General features: G+C 48.1%; 1 pseudogene; it reads right to left on the bottom strand.

Annotated features, from left to right (window-relative positions):
- Positions 1-1168: 1168 nt before the first annotated feature.
- On the bottom strand, positions 1169-1299 carry LOC117717396 (small nucleolar RNA SNORA48; annotated as a pseudogene).
- Positions 1300-12058: the final 10759 nt, after the last annotated feature.

Raw genomic sequence — 12058 nt, 5'->3', positions numbered from 1 at the left:
GGTCTGGATCAATGCATCTGGCTTCTGTGACAGCATCAATATTGAATCCTCACTGGGACTCCTCCCAGTTATCCTGTTGTCCTACGTCACAGACATCCTGCCGCCTTGAATCAGCAGGACCAGCCCTTCCTCACTGTGCTGCTCAGTCAAGGCTCAGGGTCCATTCTCTCAAGTGCTGCAGCTCATGAGGGGCTGGGACAGCTCTCCTGCTCCCCCACCCTTGGGGCTGGCTCATCCATGCCTTAACCATCAGGACCAGCTCCACTGTATTACCCAGGTGAGGTACAGGGCCTGCTCTCCTGAGTGCTATAGTCAGTGAAGAGGGCAAGGCTAACTCTCCAGTTCTCATGCCTTCAGGACTAGCTCTCCCAACTACCACAAGTGGTGAGGGGTGGGGGTAGGGGCATCATCCCCATCCCCAACCACCTCACAGCAGACAAGTGGTAGGGCCAGCACTCCCCTGCTCTCACCCTTGGGTTGGCTAACCTACAACCCCATCGCCAGGGTTAGCTCCATTGTGCTATCTGGGCAAGGTACAGGGGCCCCTCTCCTGAGTGTTGCCGCCTGTGACAGATGGAGTTAGCTCTCTGGAATGCCACAGCCCGAGAGGGCAGGGCCAGTTCTGCACAACTCTGGGCATCCACGTGGCCACAGTCATTGACAGCGAACCCTGCTCCTGTGTAGCCATGGATCCAGACATGACCCTCAGTGACAGCTCAGGCTGAGACCTCACCATGGCCCAGGTGGTGGGGCTGGCCACTCAGAACAGGCTCCTCCTCTCCACTCCTGAGTCTCCAGCTCCATCTCTCTTCATAATACTCAAGCTGCTCCACTTCTCTCTCTCTCTCCCATCTGAGCACTACACACTCACACATTACACACATGGCTGCAGGCTGGCCACGTGGCTTGACAGGCCACTGACATCCTCTGTCAGCACAGGACTGTGGGTAGCCTGGCGGTCCACAGGTCTCTATCTGTCTTCCTCCGCCCTCACTGTGCCACGTGACTACTGCTGGTGGAGCCTTGTGTGTCTATGGCCCACCAGTGCCGAGAGACGGAGGGCAGGTCTGTGGCATCTTTCCTAGCCCACACTGCGTGGCGGGCAGAACACAAGTCTCTGTCTGTCGTCCTCTTCACTGTGCTGCCAGGATTTGATTCTATTTGATTTTTATGTGTCCTAGGCATAAGACAGCTTTGTCCACCAAGCTAGGATGAATAAAGGACTGCCATCTGTGCTGCCACTGACTGATGTAAGAGCAATACCACCAACAAGGTGTCTCTTTGTCCATTGCTGGGGAGGGGTATATATATTTCTTATTTCATCACGCATAAAATTCTTTAAATCCGCATGCATGCATGCATTTACGGGCCAACGATTAACAATTTTCACCCTTCTCAACTAAGTGAAACCAGTCCTTCATTTTCCTTCCTCCTCCTCTTCTTCCCCTCCTCCTCCTTCTTTGTCTTCATTATCCTCTTCCTCTTCTTCCTCTCTCTCTTCCTCTCTCTCTTCCTCTCTCCCTCCCCTTTTCTCTATCCCTCCCTCCCTCCCTCCCTCCCTCCCTCCCTCCTCTCCTCCTCCCCTCAACTACATCTCCCAATATAGCCTAGGCTTTCGTAGCTAAGCTCTAAATGCCAACAGAACAAACAGGGCACACGATGGCTGAGGAGACTGCCCTAGGAGTTTTGCAGATAACTGTTGTGTGACAAAACTTTTCCTGGGAAGATAACAACACTCGCATTCACTCACAGCAGATAGGGAGCCCACGACAGACCGAAAGGACAGATACCATCGAAGTCCAGCTTGGTAGGCCGATGAGATTTGTCGGGGTTACACGTAGGAATATGGGTGAGGGGTTTCTTCCAGGAGCAGAAATGACTCACAGGAAGCTGTGTCACCAAAGCCCATCACAACGTGAGTGACAGCTCACAAAAGCTGGGGGGGGGGGGGGGCGGGACCTGGAGCCCACTGTACAGCCTGCAGGCAGCTCAGCAGGCTGGAGAATGTCTTTCCCAGGTGTCAGTTGCTCTCAGCCACTGTCAGGCAGCTGGTCTGGTCTTAGAGTCCTCTTTGCAGGTTTGGTTCTTCCGAGAGTCTTCTTTGTAGCTTGGTTCTGCTTATTCTGGCAGGGAGGGGGCTAGTGTATCTGGTAGTGTCCTAAAGCTCTTTTGATCTGTTTACCTTCCCGCCTATGGGATCTAGGAGGAAACCGTTACATTACAATAACACCCCACCCCTGTGACACACACATACCCCGCCCCCTAGAACCATTCAGGGGCAGCTCTGCAGGCTGGTGGGAGGAGGATGTGTCTACCTGGGAATGTGTGGGAAGACTACCTCAAAGGACATCAGTCCATTCCTTTCCATGGAAGAGAAATGGGTGTTTTCTGTTGGAATGAAAGGGAAGCTGACAGGCCAGGCAGTGGGAGTGGCAACGATTCAGAGGCTTGAAGAATATATAGATGGTAGCATGCCAAAGCAGCTTCAATGCTCATCTTGCAAGCAGTGTGCAGGGCACCTCAGCCTAGCCTGACGTCTTCAAAGCTCTGAGCCCGGAATAAAAGTACACTTATGCAATCGCTCCTGGCATGGTTCCAGGGACTCATTTAGTTTCTGAAATGACCCAATGGAACAATCACACTTAAGCACAAGGAGACAAGAATAAGAGATGGAGAAAATAAATAACCCACGCCAGATCTCACAACTGCTCAACGATATGGCAAGGACTGAATAGACAGCCTGACTCAGGAATCTGCTATGATGTATTGCTGCCCCTGAGGGAAAGAAATACCTACCGCCTTTCTCACTGGGAAATCCCAACTTGTTGGCTTAGGTCACGTGCCTATCCCTGGGACCAATCCTGTCAGGGGCCACGTGCCCACCTCTGCCAGAGGTGGTTTCAGTTATGAAAGATGACCAAGTGGGTGCCACACACCAGTGACCCTGACCGGCCATCAGTCTGCCTCACACAATACATCCAGGGTTAACAGTATGTCTGCATTGCTTACCTTTCTCACCTGTAATAAAAATGCTCCCCACAGTCCCCCCCCCACACACACACACACAACAAGCAACATAAGGAGGAAAGACTGATACTGACTCAAGATCATAAAGGTTTCAGGTCCTGATGGTGAGGAGGGAGTAGCAGCAGAGCAGAGCAGTTCACATCAAGGTAGCTAGGAAGCATGGAAACCCTATCCTGGGCTGGCCGGCACCCCACCCCACCCCACCCCACCCTTTATTCCATCTAGGGTCCTAGATTATTAAATGTTATCATCCACACTCAGGGGAAGAAGCCTTTACCCTTCCTCAATCCTCGCTGGAAGTGTCCACACAGGCCTACCCAGAGGTGTGCTCCACCCCCTCTCCAAGTTCAAATATAACGTTCAAAATCAAGTACAATTCAGTCCTGGGGAAACCCAGGTTTGTGGGAAGCCCCTGAGCTCACCTGGGGGAGGTTCAGTACAAGGAAGGAGGATGGGGCCCTTGCGTGGAGGTGGTAATGTGTTCTGCACTGTAACTGTTCAGATTCGGCCTGTAACTACTCAATAAGCCAGACACTGGGGCACTGGTCAACGCATGTGCTTCGCTTTTATTAACTTCTCAGATTTTATTTAGTCGATGGAGCAGAAACAGTTAAAGTAGGAAGAAAGATTCACCAGGGAGTTTTCTTTAGCCAGACTGGCAAGTGGACTTGAGATGAGTCCATGCCCCAGGTCCTAGAGGACAAGAGCAGTTAACTGTGAATGATGAGAGGGCTGCGCTGTGGCATTTCCTTGGTGTTAGAGAGAGCACTTACCTCAGGTCCGTTCATTAACATTATAAAGCAAGAAGAAAGGTTCTGGAACTCAGAGAGCCCTGTGCAGGGCCAGCTTTTTCCAATTAGGCAGACATTAAAGGCTCCACCTGCCACTGCCACTCTGAGGATGGCTGGGTGTCAACAGTGGCAACGGGTGCTGGGGGGATGGCTCCCTATACCTGTCGCTCTCCTGAGAGCTCGGCTACCTTCTAAGGAGTCCAGATGCCCCCGCAACTTCTTCTGCTCACTTTGCTATAAGATGCAAACAGTTCACACTTTTCTCTAATGTTTTATTAGAAATTTCAAAATTAATTCAATATTATGACAAAAAGCCAAGCCAAGTCACAGGACAAAGTCCTGCTTTGTTTGTGAGTCGCCTGTGTAACACCCCCAAGTGTGTGCTTGCCCGCTCCTCCCCCCCCCCGCCCCCCTCGAGGAGCCTTAGTTTATGAATTACAAGCCTTTTCATTTCCTCCAGGTTCTTGATGAGAGATGGGGGGGGGGTGGGGGGGAGGAGGGGATGTGGCCACCAGGTGGATGTGGTATTCGGCATTTATGAACTTGGCCTGGCTTCCCAGAGGGATGGGAGACTAAGAAGCAGACATGTTTACTTTGCCTCCAATAAAACCCCCAACTCCTTACTTATTAAATAAGTATCATTGTGTGGTGATGGCCTGTATTTATTGGGTGCCTCCCGATTGCCACACACAGTGCGAGGTGCTCCCTTCGCATTCCACAGGCCACAGCACACTGCAGCCCTCTCTGTGCTTTATGGCTGAAGAACCCAAACTATCCTAAGTGCACAATCTGCCCAGGGTCCCACAAAGAAAAGATAAAGATCTGTGTACTCCCCAGCATTCATTCCCTGATTAGCAGACCCTGTGACGATGAGGGGGAACTGGGATTTGATTCCTTGCTGTTTGAGTCCAGAAGCTGCACGTGTTATACCAGCCTTCTAATTATTACAATAACTGGTACTAGCTTCACAGTGACCCCCAAGGGACTCCCTAACCAGAAGGGACTCATTATAAGATTAAGGGAGACAGGATGTGTGTCTCTGACCCCAGTGCTAATGCTAGGCCTCTACTATCTGGCGTCAGCTCAGATATGCGTCAGCTCAGAATGCTGGGACTTCTGAGCCATGAACTTGAACATCAACAACCCTGAGAGTGAAGTAAAAATGGCTGAAGGAGGCTTAGAAGGGAGGCCACTTTCTGTCCCAGTTCTACCCCCTGAGAGGCTGCTGCTACCGCCCAACCAAAGCCTGCTGGCCATGCTGTGCAAAGCCACATACACTCTAGCAAAACCCCCATGAGACAGTGAGGCTAGCTCTCTTGCTGCAGGACCTGCTGCTGCTGGGAGCCTCGAGATGCTCAGACTGGACCACACTGGATTCGGAGTGTGCAGGGTCTAGATGTCGCCATCCCAGGTAGTCCCCAGTCCTTCTCCAGGCTCTGCAGATGACTTCAGGAGCAAGGCTGGGAAGGCCAGAGCTAAATCCTGCAAAGAAATAGCCTGGCTTGGTGGTCCCAGGAAAAGATACCCAGAAAGCCCTGAATAAGTAGATAGCAGATCACATCTCACCTATGTAATCTCAATGAGAACGAGGACCTTGTCCATACCCTACATGAAGTGGGACAAACATCTATCCTCTATAGACACACAGCTCAAATGTGTTCCTGGTTAGCCAAGGCTACATAGTGAGATCCTATCACCACCACACCCAAGGCATGAGTGTCTATTCCCTTGTCTATCTCAGGAGCAGGGTCCTAAGGTATGGCATGAAGCCACAGCTGGTCTTCTCAGAAATGAAGGGCCTTGTGGAATAATAGGGGTACAAAGAACAGGACCACAAAGAACTAAGAAAGAGAGACCACCATAGTATAAGGCCACAGAAATATGGCACCGCCAGAACTCTGCTGCCTGACCACGTAGGTACACTGTCTTGGGGTTTCCCCACCCCTTTCCAGACTGCACTTTCCAGACTCTAGAAACTATGCAGATTAGACTCAAAGGTTTGTCACTGCTAGGCAGTAGTTTTTTTTTTTTTTTTCCTTGAGGTGTGACAAAGCTTATTCTGGAGGCCTCCATGAGCAGAAGCAAGGCTTCCAGAACGATGAAGGATCCAGTACCCTTCCCACATCCTCTTCATCCTTCCATCAAAGGAAGCAGGCTGTCTGGAAGGGCCACTTACCTTCTACTGGACGGGCCATGTCTTCATCTGTTCACATATCCTCCTGAAGAATGGCTGCAGTTTCCAAGTTCAAGGTAGAAGCTAGTTTAACTACCTACCAAGCTTCCTACTACAGTTAGAACACGATCTAAAGCAACAGAGTACTTAGAAACAGTAGGCGTGGTGGCATACCCTTTAATCAACAGACAGAGACAAGCAGATCTCTGTGAGTTCAAGGCTAGCCAGCTCTACACAGTGAGACTCTGTCTAAAACACAAACTTCTAACTGGCTAAAAGGAGCACCCACCCTAGCTCAAGTGACCTGTGTGCACATCTGGAAACTCATACAGGCAAGAGTCACTGGCATTAAGACCAGATTGAACATATAATGAATAAATTGCCTTCACAGAAAACATCACATTTTCTTTAACCTGGACTATTTTAGAAAGATATAGTCTACCTGGTCCCTCGATATATTCAATAAATGGCTAGTGAACAATAAGTAAACGAGAATAGTTTTTCCATAGAAGAGCAACGTGTCCTCGGCTCTCCGTACAAACTCCGTACAAACTAAGCACTGAATATTTCAAAGGCGACAATGACCCAATGAAAGCAGGAATTAAAAGATCAGTTTCCACCCCAAAGCTCATATGCTGCATTTCACTGCAGCAAGGAAGCCAACATCCCTGGAGGCTGGTGGAATACCTCTGTTGCCGCTGGTTACACGTAACCTCATCATACCTCTGCAATGATTCAAGGTCCTGTTTCCCAGAATGAGCCGAGAGCTGCCCACATCTGAGCTGCTGGTAGGAGCCAGCTTGATGAGCACAGAGTGTTTGGGAGGGGGGGAGGGGGAGGAGGACCCATCGGACTGACCGATGGGGCAGAGCGAGGAATCCCAAGTTGTTACGCGTGACGCGTACAGTCCCAGCGTTCTCTCACTGAAGCCAAACTGACCAAATTTGATTTGCGTCCTAAAATCAAGTCCTATTTTTACCATGGCTCTGTAGAGGAAGCTTTCATGTAGGGACAAGCAGTTTCAAGCGCAAGGTGGAAGGGCGGGGCCACATCCGGCTAAAACTCCGATCACGGGCTGGGACTATGAAGATGAAGATGAGGGCTGCCTGTGCCTTGGGACATGTGCTGGCTAGGTTTCTGCCGATTTGATGCAAGCTAGTCACCAGAGAGGAGGGAGTCATGATTGAAAAACAAAAAATGCCTCCATAAGATTAAGCTGTAAGGCAATTTTTTGATTAGTGATTGACGTAGGAGGACACAGTGCACTGTGGGTGGAACAATCCCAAGGCTGGTGGTCCTGGGTTCTATAAGAAAGCAAACTGAGCAAGCCATGAGGAGCAAGCCAGTAAGCAGCCCTCCTCCACGGTCTCTGCATCAGCTCCTGCCTCCAGGTTTCTGCCTTGTTTGCGTTCCCTGTCCTAACTCCCTTCAGGGATGGACTATAAGATGTGAAGTGCAAGCAAAACAAACCTTTTCCTCCCCAGCTTGCTTTTGGTCATAGTGTTTCGCCATAGCAATAGTAATCTTAACTAAGATATGGCATAACTGAGACGGTCCCTTATCTGTGCCTTGTAATATTTTGGAACGTGTAGAAAACTTGGAAAATACAAACCTTCAGAAACTTAGAAAACCCAGAGCCAACTTCAAAAACTAGCAGACAAAAAATAAATAAATAAATAAATAACATTTTTCTCTTTCTTTCTTTCTTTCTTTCTTTCTTTCTTTCTTTCTTTCTTTCTCTTTGCTACTTGAAAATCACTAGTCTTAATAAAATGCCAAAATGGGAAGTGTTCGATTTGATTTCTTGAGAATCATAGACCCATTCTGAGGGCTTGACTTCTTTCTGCAACAACAATACTGTAAGTCCCTCCTCTTGTCTTAACATGTCTCCTGGGGACAGCCAGGAAACAAACGCCTTCAACATTTTGTCATTGGAAATGCAGCTAGAAAAACAAAACTCAGTCTCAGTGTTCAGGCACTGACTAGACTCTGGTTTTGATTATAAACATTAGTAATTTTGAGGGTCTGCCTTGAAGTCTGGATGGAAATTTAGGCAAAGACAGAGTCTAGTGCTTTGTAATTTGCTTTAAGAAGTTTGGGCGAAGGATGCACCCAGAAGATGCTACTCAAAACCAAGGCTAGCGCATCGAGGAATTGACTAATGCGTCTGAGATGTTTCCATTAAATTAAAGGAATTCAATTTGACTAAATTAACAGCCACACAGGGACTACACTCGACTGTTCCCAACTAAGTTGGCAATGTCAGCTTGGTAACCACCAACGTTACAAGTTGGGAATCTTTGCCAGAGATGAACACCTTCCATTTTTCTTAAACTATCGATAGCCTTTGATAATAGATTCAGCCAAATGAGTGTGTGTAGAAAAACGGAGGTGAGCAAGCCACTGGAATCAAGGGGACAGCTCAGGACCAGGCTGCAGCCAGGTACAGCTAAGTCTTGAAATGAACTGGACTGAGAGGTGTCCGCACACAGGAAAGCAATGCTTTCAGTTTATGTCTTCCATCCCCAACATACTGGTGAAGCAAGTAAAAATACTGTCAGACTGGCCTTTGACTCCTCTGCCATTGGTAGTAGCTTTAGGTTACTGAGCACAGGTGCACAAAAAGGCCAGGGGGTCAGATCTCCCTGGAGCTGGAACTCTAGGTAGAGCCTAACATGGGTGGCAGGATGCCAGCTCAAGTTGTCTGGAGAAGCAGAAATTGGTTCTAACCACTGAGCCATCTCTCTGGGCCCCTGATTTCCTAGTAATTCTTCAATTTCCTCTGACTTTTGGTTTGTTTTAGTCGGTGACCTTTTAATAATGCCCTAAGATTAAACTTTAAAGATTTGAGATTTTTCATTTTAAAATGTATGTGTTAATGCTATTCATTTCCTTAACTGCACTCCATTCATTTTTGTTATGTTGAATCTTCGTTTGGGTTTATCTCAAACTATTTTCTAATTTCTTTTTTACTTCGTTTTGATCCTTTGGTCATTTAGAAGTGCAATGCTTAATTCCAACGTCTCTGCGTTGTTTCCAAAGTCATCCATTGTGATTAGAGACTACACTGTCCAGTTCCTTTAACTTGTTGGGGTATCTTTCGTAGGCTATTGTGTGATTTACTCTGGAGAACGTTCCATGGGTACTTGGAAAGAATGTGTGCTGGTGTTGTTAGGTGGAGGAGCCCTGTGGGTGTACATTAGGTCTAGTGAGTTTATAATATAATTCAAGTCTTTTGTTTCTATCCGGGCTTCTTCCTAGTCATTCTACTCTGTAAGATTTAACGAATAGACAATCTACTGACAGGCAAGCTACCCCTGCCTTGGTGCTTGTGCTGGGACAGTGCTAATTTTCCTGACTTTGGACTAAGCAGAAACATCTGCTCTTCTTGGGTCTCTCATCTGCTGATTTTGGACTGGACTGGACTTGATTGATACTCCTGGTTCTCCGGCTTTGGGACTCAGATGGGAATCTCAGCTTTGTCCTCGCTGGGTCTCCACCTTGCTAACTGCGGGTCTTGGGGTTTCCTGGCCTCCTTAACTGTGTGTCAATAAGAAATATCCTATTGATCCTGGCTTTCCTGGAAAACCCTAGTGTAGGCAGCATTAGAAGGGACACACAGGGATCTGTAAGTCACACATTAGAACACCATATCACACAGTAGGAAGCTGAATACTGCTACATAGCAGTAATTAACACATTGCCACCCCATGGGGAGAAGAGATGCAGGAAGCCTCTGCTGATGCTGGCTGTAGCTCCTATCCCCTCAGTCTGGGTCTGTATCCAAGCTCACCCTGAACCATACAGGTTCCTGAACTGTCCTCACTAGCCGTATGTGCTACACTTTTCTCTAATGGATTCCACGTGGCTTTTCTGTAAATTTGAAATAACAAATCTTGACCCTGATAAAGTAAGTCAAGCTCAGTTATTTATTTATTTTTTTTTTTTAAAAGTATTCCTGGGTAAATAGACCATTTCACTTCACTGTGGCTTAAGGACTGAACTACATGGAGCCTGGCCTGTTGACACCCTGCTGACTGGCTTTGGTCCTGATGGAAAAGGTCCCACATGTCCTACACAGTAGGTGCTGAAGTGGAGGAAATTCATTCAGTGGACACTCTCAGGAAGTGCTCTCTGTAACATCAACTAGTGATGGAGCTCACGGTCAGGATGAATACAGGACCAATGGAAGCCACCAAGCTTGGCAGGAGCTACAGAATTTTCCTCAACTGAGGTGAGACTGTTGGGCCTTTAAGCCCCAAACTATTCCAGGCCACTCTGGGGAGAAATGCAACTTCAAGTAAGACAGTGCCCATGAAGGGTCTTGGTTTGGGGCTTCCAGCATCAGACACTTCTGTCTTAGTTAGGGCTTTACTGCTGTGAAAAGACACCATGACCAAGGCAACTCTTATAAGAACAACATTTAATTGGGGCTGGCTTACAGGTTCAGAGGTTCAGTCCAGTATCATCAAGGCGGGAACATGGCAGCATCCAGGCAGGCATGGTGCAGGCAGAGCTGAGAGTTCTACATCTTCATCTGAAGGCTGCTAGCAGAATACTGACTTCCAGGCAGGTAGGATAAGGGTCTTACAGCCCACGACCACAGTGACACACCCACTCGAACAGGGCCATACCTTCTAACAATGGCACTCCCTGGGCCGAGCATATGCAAGCCATCACACCTTTGCAGCTTGGGGAACAGAAGCTGTAGACAAGGGAGCTGTGGTGTGTTGTAGTCTTTCAGGTATACAGCCTCTCTGATCAACTCCACTACATGTCCCCATGGCCATCACCTCCTTATCAAGCCTGCACTCCCTTCTGAGATGGCTAGTGACAAACGTCTTCCCTTATGCTCACAGCTGGCAGCCACAGTTGAAGGATACATCTCACCAAGACACGGATACTACCAGCAGCTATTACTCCAACTAGCCTATGAAGAGACGGTTTGTGTTGAGTAGAACTTTATAGACATGAAGATTGTTGGGGGTTGGGGAATCTTCCTAGGAATCATTCCAGCTATACCAAGCACAAATAAACAGAAAGTGTTGCTACACTTGGCCAACTGGCTCAGACAGAATTTAAAGAGGAAAAGTTATTAGTTAAGGTTGAAAGGAAGCTGGCAAGAAATACATGGCCCGGGGCACCTTAGTTGAAGAGCAGAACTAAATGTCCTTTCAATTAGCTTGCTTATGCTACACAGTGACCCCATTTCTCACCCTTCTCCATCCTACCCCACCTCCAGCTCCACACTCTTTCCTGTTGCTCTCTCTCTGCACCTCCAGTTCCACTGTCTGCCTCACATGGCCCGTGGGGTGCCATGCTGGACACAAACGCATGCCTGTTCAGTCCTTTCTGGAGTTAGATTCTCCTCCTTCAACCACACAGCTCCAGTGAGGAACCAGGCCTCCTGCCCTCAGAAGTACATGCTTGACCGAGCCCATTTCTGGAATGTTTTTGGCTTGGAACTAAGGAAAGAGAGGTAACTCCTGGTTAATAATGAAGAGAGATATAACACCTGCTGTGTTGGTTGCTTTGTCTTCTGAGATGTTTAAGAATATCCTGAAGCCAGTGTGCACAGAAAGAGTCACAGAGAGCATGCACGGCATAGTCTCCCCCTCTGTCTCCACGCATCCCCAGACAATCTATACCTTTAATTGTTTGCAGGTTGTCTATGTGAGCCTTGATCCTTTGATCCCAAACTAGGCACAGGTACACCTCTGTCCTCAGAGTTTTAATACATTCTAGATACACAAGTAAGTGGGTCAACTGGAGGACATGTGGTACAGCCTTCAGTCTCTAGGCCAGCACATTCTCAAACAAGGAAAGTGGCTATCAGTGTAAAGACTCCCTAAAGAGTCTTATTCAATAGCCAGTTAACCAAAATAGAAGCATTTCCTTTCTTCATGCTTTTCTCAGCCAGCATGTCTTCCAAGATGCTCTGGAATGAGACTCTGATGCTTTATCTCCAGGTACATTCAAGCAGGCACCACTGAAACACAAAGGGCCCTGTCTGCATAAACCATGAAAGGTTGGATCCAACCCTCTGGCTCCCACCCAGAACCGAACG

The sequence above is a fragment of the Arvicanthis niloticus genome, chromosome 11, assembly GCF_011762505.2.
Source record: "Arvicanthis niloticus isolate mArvNil1 chromosome 11, mArvNil1.pat.X, whole genome shotgun sequence".
Taxonomy (NCBI): domain Eukaryota; kingdom Metazoa; phylum Chordata; class Mammalia; order Rodentia; family Muridae; genus Arvicanthis; species Arvicanthis niloticus.
This window is presented reverse-complemented; position numbering and strand designations above follow the sequence as displayed.